General features: G+C 36.0%; 1 protein-coding gene across 3 annotated transcripts in view; it reads left to right on the top strand.

Annotated features, from left to right (window-relative positions):
- The window catches only part of ZMAT4 (zinc finger matrin-type 4), a 328,792-nt gene that overhangs the window by 214,184 nt on the left and 91,003 nt on the right, over window positions 1-23,605 (top strand). The gene's annotated exons all lie outside the window — the stretch shown is intronic.

Genomic DNA, 23,605 nt, shown 5'->3' with positions numbered 1-23,605 from the left:
TATCTTATTTTTAACTTTTGTGCTTTTATGAATTCAGCTCAAATAAGGCAACACATTGACTCTATTTAAAGGCTTAAAGCAAGCCCCTTTAATGAAATATCCAGTCAATACCTGGATCCCCCCACCCCATTCTGACAGTATTGTCTTGATTGATGGAAAACATGTAGCATTCACTAAGTTCACACGAGGTTTCACAGAAGCTACTGAGGAGAAACTTGGAAACCATAGGGTGAGGATTACTCCTATGAATTTCTTAGAAAGCCATATACCAATACTGTGTGACTTTACAGAATATTTCACCGCCAATAGCCATTTAAGCATTTTTTTTTTTTATCAACTTGATGTTGGCAGTGTAGAAGCAGAACAAAATCACCGACTACATTTTTCTGAGAAAATGGGTTTTCTCAGAAGACTAATTTGGTGAAGGGTGCTATTGATATTGTATGTCAGACATTGTATGGGTTCGATAAGCTTTTATGGGCTGGCCAGGGAATCATCATTCATAATAGCTGTAATAACAAAATTTACAAATCAATTTTGCAAATGCAACTTGAATTTAAAATAGGTTCTGTATGTAGAGCCTGCAATTCTTAGTACCCTAACTGGACTATGAGCCTCCAAGAAGAATAATTGTAATCAAGAAATGAGCTGGTACAATTCTGGACCAAGTAAGTGGTACAGAAGATCATGCTGTGTGAGGTGAGAGGAGGGACAAGTCACTTTTGATTGTGTTGGTTGGGGACGACTTCACCAAGGAAAGGGACTTGAGTTGGAACTAGAAATGTGGGTAGCATTTCAGCAGGTGAGAAGGCATGCTGTGTGAGCAGAAGTATATAGGTACAGGCAGAGAGGCAAGGGAACAGAAATGCTGCTGGCAGATAAACACGTTATCATGGAAGAGGCCTCTGATGCAGCGTAGAGTTAGGATCAGAGGTCCATTAGTACATCTATTGAACTTGATGAGAGACTGATTTTTCCAAAGTGCGTAATTAAAACTACAAATAAGAGTAAACATTTAAACCACTTTATTTTTGTGTATGTTTTACAACATGGGTTTTAATATTTTTGTACGTTGAATAATCTCATTGCAAAAACTTTTGAGTTGTTGCTATTATTGTTTTTTGTTGGGAGGTTTCTTATGTTCTCAGTCTATGACTTTTGAAAAAATACTGGAAGAGTCCCTGCATAGCTGAAGGCCTACCCACAACTCACTGTTTCTGGCAGATAACAAGTTGGCTCAGTGACTCCTTCAAGGCAGGGCACTGAAGGAGAAAAATAGGGCTTTATTTATGTTTTGTGGCAGATATTATGAATTATAGAAGAATTATTCCTAGAGCACATTCTTCTTGTCTATTTTGAATTATCAGTGCAGCATATTTTATGTACAACCACATCTTAATGACTTGGGTGTCTGAATTCTGTAACATTTGAGCAGCTATACGGAAGACAGAAAGGGCTGCTCTTTGGCTTGATAACTCAATGTAACTATGACTCAGTAGCACATGAAATGTGATTAGCATTGAATACAATGTCCTTGAAACCAACCTTTTCACCTACCCCAGGTGACATCTTGATATATACTTATTCAGGCATTAAATAGTGCAAAAGCTTGAAGAATAAAGCAATTACGATAACCCAGCACATTTTAAAACAAACTCTCTCTCTCTCTCTCTCTCTCTCTCGCTCTCGCTCTCTCTCTCTCTCTCTCTCTCTCTCTCGCTCTCGCTCTCGCTCTCGCTCTCGCTCTCACCCCCCCCCCATTTCTGGAATGCTTCTAATGCATGATCAATCGATTAGTAAAGGCAAAAATCCTAATAAGTTAATAAAGGCATATCCATAATTTTTTTTAAAAAATGGTGGCAAGCAGCTGGAGCATGGTATGGCAGTGTTACAGATTTTATTTCTCAGCATTTCTCAGTTTTTTGAACACTACGTCATTTACTTATTTATTATGGTTTTCCTGATTTTCTTGTCTTTCTCCTTACACCCCGCCCCCAAAGATTATTAGCAACTTGAAAGCAGGCATCTCTGTTTTGTTCACTGGTGTGTTCAAAACACCTAGGACAGTGACAGCCGCACACTAGGTATTCTATAATTGCTGAATTAATTAATAAACAGAGAAAGCAAAATTTAAAAATCACCTAAAATCCTACATTCTTAATATGGTAATCGTTTTCATTTCCTAAAGGATCCTGATTGAATAATTTTTACAGAAAATTATTTATGATTTTATTTCTTCTAACTTTTTAAACAATGTGTATTTTATTTAAATGTGTATTTTATTACATACTGTGAAATGAGGAGCTATTAAGTGTTATAGTTCGGTAAGTTTTAACAATGCAAACACCTGTATAACCCCTTTTGCGATACATTACTTCTCCAACCTGAGAAAATTTTCATGTGCCCATTCCCGGTCAATCCTAACCTCTCATTCTATGGAGCCACTTTTCTTATTTCTTCACTATAGATTAGTTTTGCCTGTTCTAAAACCTCATATAAATGGAAGTAGAAGCTGTCTTTTTTTGTGCGTCTGTCATCTCTTACATAGCATGTTGTTTTTGAAATGTATCCATTTGTTGCATATAAAGCAGAGTAGCCCTTTGTTCTTTATTAAGGAGTAGTGTTCTACACCAAATCCTACAATTTGTCTATTTATTGTCCTCTTGATTTTTTGGGGTGCTGTTTAGAATAAAGCTTTCATGAGCATTCTTTTTGTTTGTTTTGTTGACGTGTTTTACTTCTCTTAGTAAATTCCTAGGAGGAGAATTGGTGGGTTATAAATTGGGTGTATTTTTAACTACATAAGAAACTGCCAAAATTTTTTTCAAAGTGGTTTCGTTATTTTACATTCCCAAAAGAAACATACAGTAGTACCCCCTTGTCTGCAGTTTTGCTTTCCCTGGTTTCAATTACCCACAGTCAATTGCGGTGCAAAAATTTTGAATGGAAAATTCCAGAAATAAACAATACATGCATTTTAAATTCTGTGCTGCCTTGAGTAGCATGATGAAATCTCGCACCATCCTGCTCCGTCCTGCCTGGGAAATTAATCACCCCTTGTCCAGCATCTCCGCACTGTATATGCTCTCCGTCCCCTCAGTCACTTAGTAGCTGCCTCAGTTATCCGATGGAATGTCATGGTATTGCAGTGTTTATGTTCAAGTAACCCTTATTTTACTTAGTAATGGCCCCAAAGCCATTAACATAACTTATATTGCAGTATTTATTATTGTTCTATTTCATTATTGGTTATTGTTGTTAATCTCTCACTGTGCCTAATTTAAAAATTAAACTTTATCATAGCTATGTATGTATAGAAAAAACTTAGCATATATAGGGTTTGGTTTTACCTGTGGTTTCAGTCTTTCTCTGGGGATCTCGGAACATATCCCCCACAGATAAGAAGAAACTACTGTATATGAATTCTATATTCTCACCAGCTTTTGTTTTTGTCAGTCTTTAAAGTTTAGCTGCTTTAGCGAGTGTATTTCATTAAGAGTGAGAATATTTCATTATGGCTTTAATTTGTGTTTCCATGTTGACTAACGTTGTCAAGTGCTGTTTTTAAAAATGTGCTTATTGGTCATTTGTGTATCTTTCTTTGAGAAGTATCTGTTCATGTTTTTGTCTGTATTTTTCAAAATTTCGTAGTTCTCCTTTTTTTATTATTGAGTAGTAGATAGGCGGTTTTCATATATTACCAATACACATCCTTTGTCAGATATATGCATTATGAATATTTTTCTTCTAGTCTGTGACTTGGCTCTTCATTTTCTTACAGAATATCTCGTGAGCAGACATTTAAATTATGGAAGTCTAATTTATCTCTCTTTCTTTTATGATCATTGTTTTTTGTGTCCCATCTAAACATCTTTGTTTATACCCATAATCAAAGACATTCTTGTATATTCTCTCCACAAGTTTTATTATTTTAGGTTTTACATTTATGACTATGATGTATCTCAAATTAATTTTTGTAATGATGTAAGGTAGCAGTTGAAATTCGTTTTTTCATACATTTACCCAGTTACAACACATTTGTTGAAAATATGTTATTTCCCTCATTGAATTGTCTTGGCAACTTTATTAAAAATCTGTTGATTATATGTGAGTCTATTTCTATATAATCTATTGTGTTCCATTGATTTCTTCATCTATCTTTATGCCAGAACTACATTGTATTGATTTTTTTTTTTAAGCATTACACAAGTCTTGATACCAGGTAGTGCAATTTTTCCAGATTTGTTCTGCTTTCGAAAGATTGTTTGGCTGTTCTGAATCCTTTGCATTTCTATTTAAATTTTGTAATTAGCTTGTCAATCTCTATATAGAAAGCTTATTGGACTATTGAATGGGATTGAATGCAATCTGTAGATGAATTTGAGGAGAATTTATTTAAATTCTTCACAATATTAAGTCTTCCAAACCACGAACATCGTATCTCTCTCTGTTTAATTATGCTTCTTTAAGTTCTATTAGTAATGTTCTGTGGTTTTCAGTGTAAACATTTTAAACATATTTTTAAATTTACCCTCAATTATTTTATGTTCTTTAACACAGTGTAAGTTATTTTTTTTGAAATTTCATTTGTATATGTTTGTTACTGATATATAGAAAATGCAGTTGATTTTTGTATATTGACCTTGAGTCATGTAACCTACACATAATTTTCTACCTATTAATTGTATATAATTTAATAGCACCTTCTGTGGTTGTTTTTGTACCTTCTGTGGTCGTTTGATAGTTACACTATTTAGTCATTGGAAATTGTAGAACTGTGTTAGCATTCTTCCCTTTGCTTCAAGTAGCAGATCAAATTTTTAAAAGAGAAATTATTCTTATAGAATAACAAAGCAATTTAAATGGGATTGGCCTAAATATTTATTAATATGCATAACCTGGTTACTGATTCAACTTTAGGGTTCTTCATTCCAGAAAACACATAATATTTGTCTCTACTTCCAAGTTGAATTTAATAAGAAAAACAGTATAGAATCCAATGTGGAAAACAAAGGAATTATGGAATTATAAAATTCAATAGTCTGAAAGTACTTGAGAGGTTTGCTTTATAGTTTAAATTCTTCTTGTCAGCATAAAACACAAATATAAAGCACTTTCATTTTTAGAAATAATGACAGTATAAATTATAGCTAGAAGCAAATGGAATGTTCATTTTGTAGACCTTTATCATTTATTCTTTTAAAAGTTTTAGGATTGAAAAATGTGAAGTCATTTCATTGTTTCTGAGGAAACTAGACTATTCTGGTTTAATTTCCATCTAAAGACACAGGCAAAAGAACTCATTTGAAAATGTCATGATGTTTCTGAGCATCATAAATTGATAGTGCTGAAAAGAACATCAAACATTATTGAATTATGCCCCTTCTTTTTATAGAGAAGGATTCTAAGGCCCAGAGAAATGAAGTGACTGTCCCCTTCTAAATTATGTTTAGATCCAGAATTTCTGATTGCAGGTGCAACAATTTTCAGAGACTCATCATTGACAAACTAGAAATCTGATAATTAACTCTTTGTTTTGAAACTGTTGATTTTGAGAGCTTATATATTTTAGTATAGAACTTGCTTTGAACTCAAGTGTAGAATGGGCACAGTCAACTCTCAGTTTTCTGGGAATAAATTCTTTCCAAAGTACATTATATACTTTTAATAAAGGAGTTTTTCCCACATTCATGACTCCATCTCAGCTGGAGTGGGTATAGAAATGCCAAGAAATCATATTCACTGTTCATAGGGCCAGTGATTGAGAAGCCAAATTCTGTGAAGAGACAACATACTTCTAGAGAGGCCACTGGAATTTATTACTCCTCTATAACACAACTTCTGCCTTTATTAGCAGGAATGGGGGTTAATTTCCAGGGGACACATGAAGGACTCCAAATCTTAAAAGGAATATGTGAGACGGAATGAGCAGCCTCACCTCAAAAGAGGCAGAACACTGGAACAAGCAAAACGAGATTTTTACTTTTAAAATTATTTCTGCTGTGGACTTTCAGGTTATAGAGATTACCTGTCTCAGATTTCATTCCACTTAATCTTAGTTTGGACTTGGCCCACATCTCAAGCAGTAGACAGCTTAGTTATATCATTCAGTGACACTCCTGTACCTTCTGTTACATAAGTCACCTGTGTAGGGGGACTTGGTCATTAAGACCAGTGGAAGGAAAAGTGCTCTGGGTAAAAAGTGAACAACTTTCAAAGGCAACTAGTGCACCTGCCGCTCTGTAACAATTACCTCAAAATTTAGTGGCTTAAAACAACAATAGATATTTATTATCTCTCACAGTTTCCATGGAGGAATTGGGGAGTGGTTTGGCTGGGTGATTCTAGCTTGAGGTTTCTCATAACATTGCAGCTGAAACATCAGCCTGGGCCACAGTTCTACTTTAAAGGTGGTTCATTCCATTCTGGAAAGTGGCTTAGTTGTTGCCAGGCTTTGGGGGTTGGGAAGAAGGGGTTGACTACAGTGGGGCAGTAACAGGGAATTTGAGAGATGGTGGAACTGGGCATATGTTCCCAGCTGAAGCTTGCTTGAGAATCATCATTGGAGTTTTAAACAATCCTGTCTTCTTCCAACAACCATACTCCCTTTGTACTTGACCATCCCAATATGCTTGAGGGAGTCTAAAGATTTGGGAACCAAATTAATTGGAGTTAACAGCTTCAGTGTGATCTCCCAGTTTCTATGTGAAGGTGATAGAAGCAGAAGTTCTAATGATCTGACTTACGGTCAAGCTTTTAGAAACAAAAAAACCCAACTTATTATATGTTACTTCTTTATTTCCTCTATGACTCATTCATTTACCCATTCATTCATTCTTTTCATTTATTTCGCTACTATTGAACTCTTACTGGTACCAGACACCAAGTGCTGGACAGACTACAATGAACAGAGATGAAGGTTCCTGTCTTGAGAAGGAGATAGGAAATAAATGAGCAAAATATTTTAGCCTGTGACAAGTGCTAAAGGGAAAAAAAGTGGAGTGATATGAAAAATGAGGTGCGATGCAGGTTCCTTTAAAAGGGATGGTTAATGACAGCCTTTCACAGAAGCAGACATTTTGAACTGTGACCTGAAGGAAGGGAAGGATCCAGCCACGAAGCACCTGCTCATTCTAAGCTGAGTAACTAGCAAGTGCAAAAGGCCCTCTATGGGGAAAGAACTTGGCACATTTGAGGCCTAATGGCAAGCAGAGTGCTTGAAGCTAATGAGAGGGTGAAAAGTGATACTGGTATTACATAAGGTCACATTGTATACATCCTAACAGGTCATTGTAAGAAATTTTGATTTATTCTCAGTGTGTATAAATATCTGCATCTCATCTTGTGAATCCAAATGCTCCACATTTTCTCTATTTAAGGGCTTGGTTCGTTTCCATCCTTTGTCACCTGTTCTTCCCTCTGTCCATGAGAGGGTCTGCTCCTGCCATTCCTATGAAGGCACCCATTACCTGCTTCTTTTCTTCAAGACCACATTTCTCAACCACTAGCAGATTTTTAGGGTAGCAAAATTTTCTAGTAAGAGGTCCACCATGCATCATGGTTTTCAGGGCTAAAACAAAACAAAACAAAACAAAACAAAACAAAACACCCTGGAGTTACTTTAGTATTGAGAGCAAGAGTCAGTGACCTAGGTCTCTTTAATAGTGCTGGCAGTGAGGGTGTGTGGGTAAGTTGGAGAACAGAATTTCTTTTTTTTTTTTTTTTTTCTAATTTATTTTTCAATTACTGTTGGCATGCAATATTATATTAGTTTCAGGTGTACAAAACAACATAGTGATTAGACATATATCTCACAAAGAGATAACCTCAATAAGTCTATTACCCATCTGACACTGTACATAGTTATTACAATATTATTGACTATATTCCCTATGCTGTACCTTATAGCCCCATGACTGGTGTTTTTTTTTCAATTATAGTTGACATTCAGTATTATTTTATGTTAGTTTCAGGTGTACAGCATACGGTTAAACATATATAATTTATTAAGTGATTCCCCCCGATAAATCTACTGCCCACCAGATACTATATATGGTTTTTATAATATTATTGACTATATTTCCTATACTGTACTTTACATCCCTGTGACTATTTTGTAACTACCAATTTGTACTTCTTAATCCCTTCGACTTTCTCACTCAGGCCCCCAACCCCCACCCATCCAATACGAGAACAGAATCTGTTGACAATCATTGAGTTGAGGAGGAAACCAACCTCAGGAACAGCATGTTGGCTTCTGCAGAATAAGAGGGTTGTTAAAAGGGAATACGTTAGGTGCATTCAGGCAGTTAGGGACAGTTTGTCCATGGGAAAAAGGACCTAACAAGTATCCATTAAGTCTGCATTTGGGAACAGAGGATTCTGGTCACTGATTGAGCCTTGCCTAATTCGGCAAGTAAAAGCGCCAGACAGACACTGCTAGGATGACAGTGGGAATGGAAAAGTGGAGCTCCCAGACTTTGAGATCAGAAGAGTCAAGTTAGCCTTGAAGGACAACTAGAAAATATCCAGATCAGGCAGCTGAGTAGGATAAAGTTGCTTAGCTGAGGACAGAGCCTGCATAGGCGTGGAGGCAGGGGACAGCATGGTCCTTTGAAGAGCTGTGTGCTGTGGCTGGAGCTTAATAACAGGTCTGAGAATGTGTTGAGAAGGAGCTGGAGAAATACAGAGTCAGATCATGGTGGGAGTTGAATATTTCCACTTAACCCTGAAGGCTACTGGGGGATGGTTTACAGATTTTTGGCAGAAAAATTACGTGGTGATATGTCTATCATTTTGAAAGAGTTCTCTACAGACTGCAATGTGGAGACTGGATTACAAGGGAACTAGACATGAGACAGGGAGATTTATTGGAAGGCTATTAATTTAATCCAATGAAAAATAATGCAAAATCTAACTAAAGAAATTAGCAGTGTGGACATATAAATAAAGGGACTAAAATGCGCAAAAGAAAAGTGGATATGAATTCACCAGAATTTGGTGGACAGTTGGTCCTCCACAGCCCCTTGACAGCTGCCCTTTCTATGTAGAGGCAGGGCCTGTCCATGATGTCCTCTTAACTAGCCATGCTACTTACCGACCTATTGGCAGGTCCTTCTTTTGAAGCATGAATCCCAGGGCTGGGCATTTGGTGGCCTGCTACTTTGAGCCCATCTTGTCCAAGTTTCTTGCAGTCAGGGTCCATGTCTGACTCTTTTTTGTATCAAGCACAGTATCCAAAAGATATATTGTTGATAGAAGGTCTTGAATGAATGCCAGTGATTTAAATGGTCTCATTCTTTCTAACCAACTTAAAGACCACATTTCACATGCTTCAATTTTTATAGTGCAGTCAGAATTGTGAGTCTCAAACACATTGAATATTTGCCAGTTCTGGATACTTGATAAGACAGTACTATGTCAAGTAAGATGTTTTCTTCCCCATCCTTCCACCCCTCCCTTTTGGCAATCACCAGCTTATAAGTAAGATGTATTTTTATTACATTTAATAAGTTAAAACAAAAGCATTAGTTTATTCCTTATACTGATATTTTCAATCTCTGAAAGTTGTATGTATTTTTATCAAGTTAAGAATCAGCAGAAAATAAAACCTTTAAGCCGTTATGATAATTATAGAACACTATTCTAAATTGAATGGTATGGGAAGAGGTGCCAGAAGAAAATACTTAGCTTAGATTACACCTGGTTATTTTTGCATTATTATTTTTAATGTGTTTTGACACCTCAACTGTTGCATATAGACTCACTCTTATCTTCAGAACCCACATTTTGGGTTAGAAAACTACTTTAATGGCTCATGTTTCTATAATATTATTGGAGTGGGAAAATAGTGTGATATAGAAGAGATCATTTTCATTCATTCATTCATTCATGCATGTATTCATTCACTCTTGTTAAATATCTGTTATGTGCCTGACTCTGTTCTCTGCAGTTATAAGGAATATTGAAATATCTGTGACTTATCCTCTAATCTCAAAGGATTTTAAATCTGGAGAAGAGAAGGAGAGCAAGATAATACTTTTATTGAAATGAATATAACACAACATATGGGAAAAAAAAGGAGCTTAGGAGTCATCCCAACACAATTGAAAATAGAGGGAAAATTGCTTCCAACTTGGAGCAAGCATTAGAATTACACAATGTGGAAATTGATGACCAGATTCTTTAGAGCAGAGAGATCAGCATGACTAAAGGCAGGGAGAGATGGGGAACATGTGTGAGTGTAATTGGCAAGCACATTCAGTGGGGTTAGATGTGTAAGTGAGACAAAGTTAGGGAGACTGATTAGAACCAAATTATAAATAGGATTACATGTCAGGCAAAGCTGAACTTTATTTGATAGCCACTGACATTTTTTTGTTTTTTGAGTGGGGAGGAGATCAACTGGTCTCATCTGTGCTTTAGAGGAATTACTGTGTGATGTATTGGAGTAAGGAGATTCAAGAGGTCAGGAAACTAGATAGAATCGATGCAGAGGCTTGTGGAAGGCCTGGAGGGATCTAAGGTAGAGTAGGGGGAGGGGATAAGTAGGACAAGTGAAAGATGTATTTCTCTCTGCACTATGCAGCACACTTTCCCGCTTAGCATAATGAAAAGGAACCAGAACATTAGAATTCTCAAAGACACCTTGGAAAGGCCTTGGGAACACTAATAGCAAAATATAAATTTAATGAGTAATGTGAGTAATAACTTAAATTTAGTGTTACATTTATGTCAATACATTGGAAACTGCCCTAAATTTGATACATAAAACCAGTGTCCATGATTGTCAGATGTTGACCAAAAAAGGGACAAAAACGACATCAAAATACCCACCCAAATCCAAGTCACTTAATTGTTTTTTAGTTGCCAATGTTGGCTACATTGAGGAAGCTGACAGACAATGTTATGTGAAGCCACTAAACAATTCATCTTTCTCAGTTTCTAAGGCCCTTCATTGCTATTGATTGAGGGTCTCTATTGTTTAGTTAAAGCTCAAGAACTAGGACAGTGTTTTGCAAGAGCTCAGCACAGTGTTTTCCTAAGGTTCTAGGAATAGGTATCTGTTATGTTGGCTCTTCAATAGCTGTCGGTTTTGGCAGTGGCATGCATTCATTTGACAAAATAAGGGATGCTTACAAAAAGGTGCAAAATCAGAAGAAACCTGTCCTTTAACAAATGGGAAACTTGTTTGTTTCTAAAATTATAGCTTTAACTCCATGCAAAAAAGGAGTCATAAATGTCTTTTATTTAAAGGTGCTACAGATAGACCTAATTTTCTGCAGTAGATGGGATTCTATAAAGTTGACTAGAAACTGAGAGTAAGGTATACAAACGTCAGAGTAGGACATACCTACTTGATGTATTTGTTCACTATCTTATTTTGACTAATATTTAATGAGCACTTACCATGTAATAGGCTTTGTGATAAACCCTGGAATATAAACCTGACGTTGTTCTGGAATATAAAAGAAGACATTCTATTGTCTTCAAGAAGTCCGCAGGCGTTGTGGTTGCTATGGTAAGTGAGATATTGTGAAAAGCTTTTTACTTGAAGAGCTCTGGTGTGTCTTGTATATAGAGATATGGGAAAGAAAGAAACAAAAGTGTAGTCCATTCTACACTTTTGATCTATTTTTCAAGTAGATTCTGCTACTGGTAATTATCATCTCATGTGAACATTTTCCCAAGAAAATGGGGATTTTGCAGTTGAGGTTGAGGTAAGGGAGGAAGGAGTAGGCATCCTGATAAATTCGGTCTGGAACCTTTGTATGGCTATATGCCCAGCTCCAAAACTGCTACATGAAAATGGAGAAATTCTATCCTATAGATGCTTTCTATAATGGAGTCACCTGAAAGGAAGATCTCTTAATTTATCCATCCATTAGTCATTCAATGAATACTTATTAGGAGATTGCTATGTTGTAGACATCATGCTTGATGATGGGGATACAATAATAAAGAAGGCATAGTCCTTGCCTTCAGGAAATTTCTATGCTAGTAGGAACTGCAAACATTTTAACATTATTTAAAGGATGTGTTTAAAATCCCCAAATGATTTGCACGTCTTTATTGTAAGAAATGGGAAATTTTCCCCTGAAAGCTTGGAAAAACCACATTCACTTAAAACTACACAGCAAGAAAATTAAAGGTTTCTTTGGAAATAGAAGCTGATGGTGTGCTGCCAATGGAAATGTTATTTACCAAAACAGATCTTTTATTTGGAAGGTGTGTATGATGCCTACATTAGCTAAGTGGGTTCTTAGACCTGAATAAGGAACAAAAATATGCAATAACTTGAATTTGGAGTCTATTTTTAAAGTATGACAAATAATGATACATTTACTGAAATAGCTAATGGACCAGTGAAGCGGTAGCATAGCTTTTCACAGACACCAGCTGGCAAACTGTTAAATGGTTTGGAATGAGTTATCAAGCACTGCTGTTTTGTAAATAAGAGTCTTGATTTCTTTTGCCATTACATGTGAAAGTGAGGCATCTATTGCTCAGTACAAACCCTTTCGGGGGAAACTAGAGCTTCACAAAATCCTGGTGAATCATTGAGGTTCAGAACAGTAGACTCAGAGTTAAACCCCAGAGTTGGGTCCTGTCTTTGTTCCTAAGTAGGTGTAGGAACTTCATGATTTGTTTCAACAATCTGGACTTTAGTTTCCTCTCTATAAAATGAAGGTGTTCATCTACAATGTCTCTTCTAGCATTTTTTCCATCTAGATAAGTCTGAACCACTGAGGAATACTTTATTGTGAGTCTGTGTACTTGGGGTGTGAAGAGTTTCACCACCAGTTCTAGGATTTGCTATATCAGATTGTCCAGGCCCAGTTTTATGAGAAATTGACCGTAACTTGGACCCATAATAAAGAGTTTTATTTTATCCCCTTTCTATTCTTTTTGATCACCCATGGACTTCTGCAGTCCAGAGACAATGTAAGGACTTGATTCAGGTATATGGTCGTAGCAAATAGCTTTTGATTACTATTTGGCTTGTGTATAGACAAACTGTGTCTCAACTTGTAGCCCTAAGCAAACTAACACAGGAGAAACCCTTGAGGCACCTCAAACTATTCCTCTCATACATGAGACTTGCTGTCCCAAGGGTCAATGTCAACTTTGTCTTTTTACTTATCCCCTCATCTCATCTCTGTTCCATAGCCCTCCCTCAGTTTTAGGGAGACATCTCTAAATTTCCTGTTTTCAGCCCTCAGACATAAAAGTTCTTCAATGGAGTCAGTGGTCACTGGCCTCTGTACACACGTACCTACAACTGCATACATGATTACTGACATTATATATTGTTTCTAATTCTCTCTCATTCTCTTCCAAGTATGGTTACTATGTGAATGGAATTCACCACAGTTGCAAACAAATAATGGGAATCCACTCTTGTGGTGGAGTGCCTCCTATTAAATAAACCCTCCTAGTGATAATAATGATAAAACCTGGACATATTGTAAAAAATCATTTATTTGAAAGCAATAGAGAACATTAAAAAATGGGCAGAAACTTGAGAGAAGTTAATACTTGGAAGAAGGAAGCAAATTGAGTGTTTTTCCCAGTTTTTATGGCTTTTTCTTCGGGGCTGACACTGGACAGCACCAAGCTAGTTGGCTAAAACAAACGAAAACTCAGTTTTGCTGGCTTGAAGAACCAAAGGAAAGAATTCTGGGGGACAAACATTGTGAAGGGAAAATTCCAGAAAGGAGAAAGCCATAGAAAGGAAGCCTCAAATTCTGTGTATGTACTCTGCCTAAACTTGTACCTGACACCTAAACAACATCCATAAGGCACTCCAGATAGCCTAGCTAAGGCTAAAAATACTGCGCAGAGATTTTAGCTGCTGGCCCCTGCCAACACACAGACCATTGGAAAGACAGAGTTTGGTTTGAGTTCAGCTAAGTTCACTGCCTGCTTTAAAAATCAGTACTCTTTGGACAAACATAACATAATTTAGATTTTACACAGTGTATCATTCGTAATGTCCAGATACAGTACTAAATTAATACACATCCATATAAAGAAATAGAGAAATGTGACCTATACTCAAGAGAAAAAGCAATCAATGGAGACTAATATTAAGATGATTCAGCTAATGGTTATGTTCAGGGACATAATGGAAATTATATTCATAATGAGTTAAGAAATAGAAAATCTAATCAGTAATAGAAGCAAAGAGAACTAAGTGGAAATTTTAGATCTGAAAATAAAATATTCAAATAAAATGTTTACTGGATGTGTTTATAACACCAATTGAATTGACAAAAGAGTCAGTGAACTTAACATTAGATCAATAGAAATTACCTAAAGAACAAAGAGAAAAAAAATTTTAAACACCACAGTAGTATGTGACAATGTCAAAAAGTCTAACATATGTGACACAAATTTACATGTTTAAGAAGCTCATGAACACCAAATAGGATAAATATAAAGAAAATCACACCTAGAAACATCATGTACATCATAGTTAGACTTCTGGAAAAAAAAGAAAAAAAAGATAAAGAGAAAATCTTGAAAGCAGCCAGAGAAAAATAACACATTACCTGGAGGGCAACAACAATACAAATTATAGCTGATTTCTCATTAAAACAAAAAATTAAATCCAGAAGTCAGTAAAACTCTTCAAAACGCTGAAATGAAAACAACCAACAACAACAAACAAACCTGGCAATCAGTGAAGACTCTCTTCAAGAATAAAGGTGTAGCAAAGAATTTTCAAAAGAATTTGTTTCCAGCAGATCGGCACTACAAGAAGTGCTAAAGTTCTTCAAGCTATGCAGAAATAACAGATGAGAAATAAGATCTTCAGGAAGAAATGAAAATCACCAGATATGATAAATATGTAGGTTAGCATAATGGACTTTTTTCCCTCTTAATTTTTAAAAAATGCATACGATCCTTTTTTGTGCCTATTTTACTTTGTTTTATTTATTTCTGTGTTTAAATAAACACAGAAATTTATTTTCTCTCAATTTGAGATCAAGGTGTCTGTACCATTAGTTTCTTCTGAAAGGTCATGAAAGAAGAATCTATTCCAGGCCTCTCTCCTTAACTTGTTGATAGCTGTCTTCTCTTTGTGTCCTTGAATTATCTTCCCTCTGTTTGTGTCTGTGGCCAAATTTCCACTTTTCTTTCTTTTCTTCTTTTTCTTTTTTAAAGATTTAAGTAAAAATATAGCTAACATATTATACAATATCTTATTAGTTTCAGGTGTATACCATAGTTATCCAACATTTATATATCTAAAGAGTGGTCACCATGATAAGACTAGCAACCATCTGACACCGTACCATGCTATCACAGTATTATTGATTATATTCCCTCTGTTGTACATTACATCTTCATGACTTATTTGTTTTATACCTGGAAATTTGAGTCTCTTATTCCCCTTCACCTTTTCAATTACAGTTGACATTGAATATTATTTTATATTAATTTCAGGTGTACTGCATAGTGGTTAGACATTTATGAAATTTAAGAAGCGATCCCTCTGACTAGTCTAGTACCCACCTGGCACTATACATAGTTATTACCATATTATTGACTGTATTCCCTATACTTTACTTTATATCCCCATGACTATTTTGTAACTACCAATTTGTACTTCCTAATCTCCTTCACCTTTTCCACCATGCCCCCCAACACCCTCCCATCTGTTACCCGAGTAGATCTAGGACCCATTTTACACCATACCTAGTTATTACAATCTTATTGACTATATTCCTTATGCTGTACCCTACATCCTGATGACTATTGTGTAACAACCAATTTGTACTTCTGAATCCCTTTCCCTTTTTTCACCCATACACCCCAAAGCCCCTCCCATCTGGCAACCATCAAAATATTTTCTGTATCTACGAATTTGTTTCTGTTTTGTTTATTTTGTTCTTTAGATTCCACACATGAGCAAAACCACATAGCACCTATCTTTTTCTGTCTGACACCCCACTCATCACAGTACCCTCCAGGTCCATTCATACCACTGCAAATGGCAAGAACCTTTCCCTTCCCTGGCAAGCAATATTCCATTGTATATATGTACTACCTCCTCTTTATCCGTTCTTCCATCGATGGACACCCAGGCTGCCTCCACAGCTTGGCCATTGTAAACAATGCTGCAATGAACATATGAATGTACAAGTCCCCTCGAAATAGTGTTTTGGATTTCTTTGAATAAACACCCAGAGGTGGGATTACTGGGTCCTTTTTTATCTCTTGTTATAGTCTTTGTTTTAAAATCTGTTGTGTCTGGTATAAGTATTGCTACCCTATTTTTTTTGTTGTTTTTTTCATTTCCACTTTCATGAGATAACTTTTTCCATCCCTTCACTTTCAGTCTGTGTGTGTTTTTCAATCTGAAGTGAGTCTCTTATAGGTAGCATGTGTAAGAGTTTTGTTTTCTTATCCATTCAGCCCTCCTATGTCTTTTGATGGAACTTTTAATCCATTTACATTGAAAGTAATTATTGATTGATATGTAACTATTGCCATTTTATTAATCATAATATTTATTTATTTTTTGTCTGTCTTAAAGAAGTCCCTCTAAGATTCCTTGTACTACTGGTTTTGTGGTGATGAATTCCTTTAGCTCTTTTTTGTCTGGGAGACTATCTGTCCTTCAATTTTAAATAATAGCCGTTCTGGGTATAGTACTTTTGGTTGTATGTTCTTGCTTTTCATCATGTTGAATATTTCATGCCAATCCCTTCTGGCCTGCAAAGTTTTTATTGAGAATCAACTGACAATCTTATGGATTAAGCACTTCAATTAAAAGTCAGGCATTTTCAGAATAGAAAAAAATTAAGACCCAACTAAACCAGCAAGGATTTTAACATTGTTAGTTTACATTTGAGACACCTCTTTGTATATACTTATTACAGAGGAGATACTTATGTATTAGGAGTGAATAACTCACAAGTAAAATGGTTATAATTATGATTCTATTAGTAAATGATGTGTATTATCTCTGCAAAATTACCCAGTTGTATTGCTGTTACATCACTATTTACTTATTACAGTCTGTGGCTATATGCATACAACTGTATACACTATAGTTTATGGATGACTTAAGGGTATTCAAAGGTAATTTTGCTTTTAATGTATTTGGTTTCATATGGAAACTGTGCCCCTCCTGAACTGCCATTTAACCGCACTTAGCTCACTTCCCTTGTAGGAACATCTACCTAGAGTTGGAAACTTTCTCATCGCACTTGAAGCATTCTAATCATATCTCAATCAGGCATTTCTTCTAGTACCTTTATCTTATGGCTCTCTATACCCTATTCTACCCAAAGCAAGAATGTGGCTGGACATAAAGATCTTATTCCATAGATGTTTTTCCTTTCCATTTATACAGATATTTATCCAAACAAAGACCTTCACTGCAATAAACCTAAATTTCCTATGGATTTTATTGGGCTTTATACATTCTTCTCTTTAACCCCCCCAAACTAAACCTCCTTAAGCACAATATTCATTATGTGATGGCTCTTCCTAAAAACTGACGAGAATTTTCAAATACTGCTTCCTGAATAGGTTTTTTCTGATTGCAATAATTCATGGTTTTCATTTGTTATTTATTTATTTTTAAGTAAACATTTTGAAGTGTTTTATATTTACAGAACAATTGTGAAGATAATACAGAGAGGTTTCATATACACCACACTCAGTTTTCCCAATTATTAAGATCTTACATTTATGTAGTACATTGGCCACGGTTAATGAGACAATTATTATTACTAACAAAAGTCCATAATTTATTCATATTTCCTTAGTTTCCTCTTTCTGTTTCAGAATCCCAGATCACACTATGATTATTAATCATGTGTTCTTAAGCTTCTTTTAGCTGTGACTTGCCTTGTTTTTGATTATCTGGACAATTTTGAGAGCACTCATCAGATATTTTGGAGAATGCCCCTAATTGGTGTTGTCCTCATAATTTGCCTGGGGTTATAGGTTTTTGAGGTGAAGACCACAGTGGTAAAGTGCCATTCTCATCATGTCATATTAAATGTATGTACTATAAAAATGACTTATAACTATTGATGTTAACCTTGACACCAAGCTCATAATCAGGTTGGTCATTCTGTGCTCTTTGGGAGGAAGTCAGTGTGCGTTGTCCACACTTAAGGAAGGTCTATCTCCTTGAGAATGGAATATCTACATCAACTATTAGGAATTCTTCTGTATGGGAGATTTGTCTCTTCTCCTTGTTTGTTTATTCAATCATTTATTTTTATCAGTATGAACTCATGTATGTATTTTATAGTTTTGGTTATAATTCCAAGTCTACTCAATTTAGTCTGTTGCTTAAATTGTTTAGAGCTCTTTTAGTTAGCTCCTGTGTCTCTTTGATATACTCCTATTATTACTGGTTCTTTTGTTTTGTTTCCACTTTCTTACTGACACAAGATGCTTGAAGCTCATCTTATCAATTTTCTGCCTCAGTCCTGAAACCAAGATCTAGGTTTCTTGCGTACTTTGAAAGATTTTCTTCCCCTTTTGTTCCATCTAGTCAAATTCTTTCTCTTCGAGGATTTTTTCTTTTCTTTTCAAATTCTGTCTATGCCCAATGGCTCATCATTTCTCTGCTGAGCATCTTCTAAATAGTCGCTCTCTTCAATCTATTTCCCACTTAGCAACCAGAGAAATTTTTATAAAATAAAAATATCATTAAACCATTACCCTGGTTAAAAACCTAAAGCTCAGTATTACCTTCCGGATTTGGGGATATGGTTCCTATTTTCCCCTCCACTTTCACCTCTAAAACCCTGCCCTTACGCCTCTCTTCCTGACAACACACACACATACACACACACACACACACACACACACACACACACACACACACACTTTATTGGGTAGATTCCTACTCAATGTTCAGTCTCTCCTTGGCTGAGTATCTTCTAGGAAGCTTTTTCTAGAATGCATCCAGGTTGGACTCCCTTCCTGAATTTTCCTCCAAGGTCCTATACTGTGGTTTTATATTACAGTACTTGTCACAATGGTTGATAGTCACCTTTTCACATGTCTCTTCCCTCTAGACTGAAAGTTCTGTGATGACAAGGACTTTGTAAATTTGTTTCATCACTGTATTATTAATACTTAACCCAGTGTGTGGTCCTCGACGTGTACTAAAGAAGTATTTGGTGAATCAATAAGTGACCCTTGGGGGTATATCCTTATCCTGCTAGTCTCAAGGATATGGTGGTCACTGATGTATTCCCAAAGGAATAAGGTTTGCCAAGTATAATTACTATTTGCCAAATATATATTAATTTTTGTAGGCAGAGTATCCCTCAGTTTATAAACAGTTAATGAAACCCCTCTATTTTTATGCATAAGGCAGAGTTTCTGGTCTCCTTTGTTTTTCGTTTCCAAATGAAAACAGAAGGCAAGACAGCTTCTGGACTACTTGGGCTCCATTCTAATCTAGTGTGTGGGTATATACTGGGTTCAACAGACTGGGAAGCCAGCCATGAAGAAATGGACAGGAATTCTAAAGCTGCCAAGAAATTTACACCTGTACTTAGACATTTCCAAGCAAGTTCCAAAACTTCTATACTTCCACCCTGACAGTTACACACTCCCAAAGACTCTAACATAGGACAAGTAGGTAAGGTTTGACATTGCTCATGTACACCCTATTTTACCCAGAGAAAACTTTGGTGTCTTTTAAATATCTTTCCTTGAGAAACTAGGACAGTCATTTTACTCTCATGAAATATGGCTTGGATGTGAGGTTTCCAGAGCTACGCAAATGGAAATCATTTCTACTCCTTCCAAACATATGCACGGCAGCACTCTTCCTCTAAATCTGATAGTATAATATAGACATTGCCTCCAATCCTCTTATTTTAGCTCAGATCTCTTTTAGATGGACAAATTGAGAGAATATTAATAGTCTTCCTCTAACAATTTTTCCAGGAGAGAGCCTAAAATTGCCATAACTTTGCCAGGTTTTTCTCATGAAGGAAGTACATGGTTTTGTGTCAGGTTTAGAAGGAAAGTCTTTCACCTTGACAGTATTAAATGGAGTTAACTGGATATATTCATCTTAAAAGGATCATCCTGTTTGGTCAAGTGAGGAAATTAAGACAGCCGAATTCACTGAAGTATTCAGTTTCTTTAGTCTCCAAGAAGCCATGTTGATTGCATATATGTTCTTTCTCTCTCAGCCACACTAATTAGGATGACTAAATGTTTATTTTTTTTTTCCTACTCTTTGTCTATGGTAGCTCAGGGTAATTATTTTTCATATCCTATATTACTTAATAGTCATGCACTAAAACAGTGGACCACATGATAGAGGTATTTTTTTTTTTTTATGGCTAATAGGATTGTCCAATAAAATACCGAATAAGTCTAAAGGTCAGATAACAACACATATTTCTTAATATAAGTATGGAAGTATGCTATATTTGGGACATACTTACACTAAAAAATTCTTTGTTTTTTAATCCAAAATTGAAATTTAACTAGGCATCTTTTATTTTTATTTGCTAAATTTGACCACCTAATGTTATGCCTAATTTTTCAGGGCCAAATATCTTTAAAGGTTAAATTTCAATCAACTAAAGAGCAAAAGACTATGTTAGGAGCTGAAAATGGGGTCACTTCAGTGTCACATTAGCATTGGCTATCCAGGATCCCAAAATTTGCAAAGTCATCTTAAAAAAAAAAAAAAAATCACCAACGCTGACTTTTAAAAAATTTCATTTCTGTGCAAATTATTGAGACAGTTAAAGTATGTAAAACTTTCTGAGCTTTTACCCCATTCCTGTTTCCTAACAAGATTTGAAAAGTTACCTAAGCAAAATAGATATAAATGTTTTTTCACATAAAGTTTGACTTTGGTTAAAAACAAAATTCAACTGAGTAAATTTTAAGGATTGTTTCGGCTTTATTCAACGATTCAGGAATTAGGGAGCATCCAATCTAGCAGACAGGATGGAGCTCCAGAAAGGTATACAAGATAGGACATTTTATAAGCAGAAGGGAGCAGGAACAAGGAAGTTATACTAGGCAAATAAAAAGGATTTAATTATTGCAATGTCACTTTCCTTTAGCGGATGGCAGAGGTTTACTAGGCAGAGTACCTAACTATGGCTGATCAGGCTATCCCTGATGAACTGGTTTAAGATTCCATTTCTCGGGGAGCTGAAACTGTATTTAATTAAGTCTTGGTTTGGTGTTTGGTTTGGGGTTCGGTTTGGTGCTTGGTTTGGGGTTCGGTTTGGTGCTTGGTTTGGGACTCAGCATAAGTGAGTTGGTTTAGAATCTGTTGTCTTGTTTTTAACAGTTCTTTTCCATTATATTGTGATAATCAAAACCTCAACCATCTCTTTTCTTTGGAAGAGTTTCTAATGCCAATTTTGCCCATTACTAACCGTTGTTCTACTTTTCTCCTCAGATAGTTTTATTTGCCATCTAGACACAGATCTCTAGAGAAATTGGAAATATTTAACATATTTACAGAATGATTCTTATTGGGAGTGAGCTAATGTTAGTCATTTTAAAAAATATTTTAAAAGTTTGACCTGAAAAGTTTATGAATTTTCAAGCAAGTCATGTGTACTTTGTTTTGTTGTTGCTGCTACAACATATGCTGCCTCTAATTTTTTTTTAAGTAAACTAAGTTGACAAAAAAATTTTTTCTCCTAACAAGAACATCCCAGAACTACTAAGACATGTCTCTGATATATCTTTAAAATTACTGGGCAATAAACCAAACCTAGATATCAAAAAAAAAAAAAAAAAGGAGGGAGGGCTTTTTGTTAGTTGCTTATTAGCAGTCAGTGATTGTTCTGTCTTTGTGATAAGAACTATACAAAGAGAGGCAACTCATAGACTAATGATGCTGCCTCTGTGCAATCAAGGTGGAGTCATTGTTGGAGCACTTCGTAACTATTTCTTCAAGTATCGCTTAATACATGCGCACATAGAGTTCTGCTGAGCCACCTTCATAGCCTTCACGTCCTCTGTAAACATTATAGTGGGTATAAGGGAAAGACAGAGGAAGGGAGAGGAAGTGACTTGTCTTAGCCTGTCATCTTTTCCTTTATTAAAAGCTCCCTTATTACTTGGGTCCTCGCCTGGATTTTTCCATTTTATAATAATGCATATTCATTATATAATATTATATTATATTAAAGTATAATGTAATGTAATATATTTAATATATTATATTAAAGTTTTTTTGTTAGAGACAAGCACCCACCCACAAAGCTAGACCCAGGCAAGCAGGAACTCAGATACAGGCATTTTTTAATTTCATCAGTGTGTGTGTGTGTGTGTGTGTGTGTGTGTGTGTGTTCTTGCCTTCTGTCACTCTTCCCTTCCCCCTCTTTATTTTCTGCAGGAAAATCCAAACTTGCCTTGTCTGAACCTCAGAGAAACAGGGTTTTGTCTTTTCATTCCACTTATACGGAGGTTTGTTAGAAAAACCTTCATGGAGTAGAATGTTGGAAATTCCAAACTCAAGAATCGCTGCCCAAAGTGGATTCCTGTATAAGCAAGGGATCCTATGTAGGGCTGGGGACACACAGCCTGCCTGGGTGCATTAGCCCCAGCGAGGCCTTGCCATCTCACATCCTATCTCCATTCTCATCATCTAAATCCTATAGGAAACTTTACCAGAGTACAGTTTTGATATCCCCAATTTTCACATCTAGCTCTAAGCAGTCATAGAAAAGAAACACAGTTAAAGAGAGTAGTGAAGCTGAATGCATGAACCCCTGCCTATGGCCTGGGTCCCTGCCACCTCTAGGCTTTGCTCAGTTTAAGAAGCAACAGGGCCAGGCACCCCTCATAGACCGGGGAGTTGGATGGCAGGAGGGGACATCCTGCAGACTTCCAGTATAGTGTACTACAGAGTACAGTGAGCTTAGTGTGACGAGGAGTAATTATTCTATTATTATGCCATGGTTTAGCAATTCTGTATTAGAGTGATCACAGCTATGTAATAGACTGAGCTTGTCAAACTTTTCTTTTGCACTTAATATTCTTAATATCTATAATGTGCTTTCTATTCATTATCATTTTTATTCCTCCAAACACAGCCTTATGCATTTATTCAGTGTTTTCCTATTTAATAGAAACCCAAATAGTGTACAAGGTCTGACAATTAAGTTTGCAAACTTGTTGCAATATTGTTGCTAACATTTTTTATAAGCAGAGGGGTTATTCATTATGAGTTTGTACCAACTGGGCAAACAGTTAACCAAGTTTACTATTTGGATGTGCTGAAAAGGCTGTGTGAAAAAGTTAGATGAAAATGACCTGAATTTTTTGCCAGCAATTTATGGCTCTTGCATCATGACAATGCACCAGCTCACACGGCACTGTCTGTGAGGGAGTTTTTAACCAGTCAACAAATAACTGTCTTGGAATACCCTCCCTACTCATCTGATCTAGCCCTCAATGACTTCTTTCTTTACCTGAAGATAAAGGAAATATTGAAAGGAAGACATTTGATGGCATTCAGGACTTCAAGGGTAATACAATAGCCATTACAGAAAAAGAGTTCCAAAATTGCTTTGAAGGGTGGACTAGGCACTGGCAGTGGTACACAGCTTCCCAAGGGCGTACTTCG

This window comes from Rhinolophus sinicus, chromosome 16 (genome assembly GCF_057876585.1).
Source record: "Rhinolophus sinicus isolate RSI-liver-muscle chromosome 16, RSI-T2T, whole genome shotgun sequence".
Classification (NCBI taxonomy): domain Eukaryota; kingdom Metazoa; phylum Chordata; class Mammalia; order Chiroptera; family Rhinolophidae; genus Rhinolophus; species Rhinolophus sinicus.
Note: the sequence above shows the minus strand (reverse complement) of the source record. Positions and strands in the feature narration are given on the sequence as shown.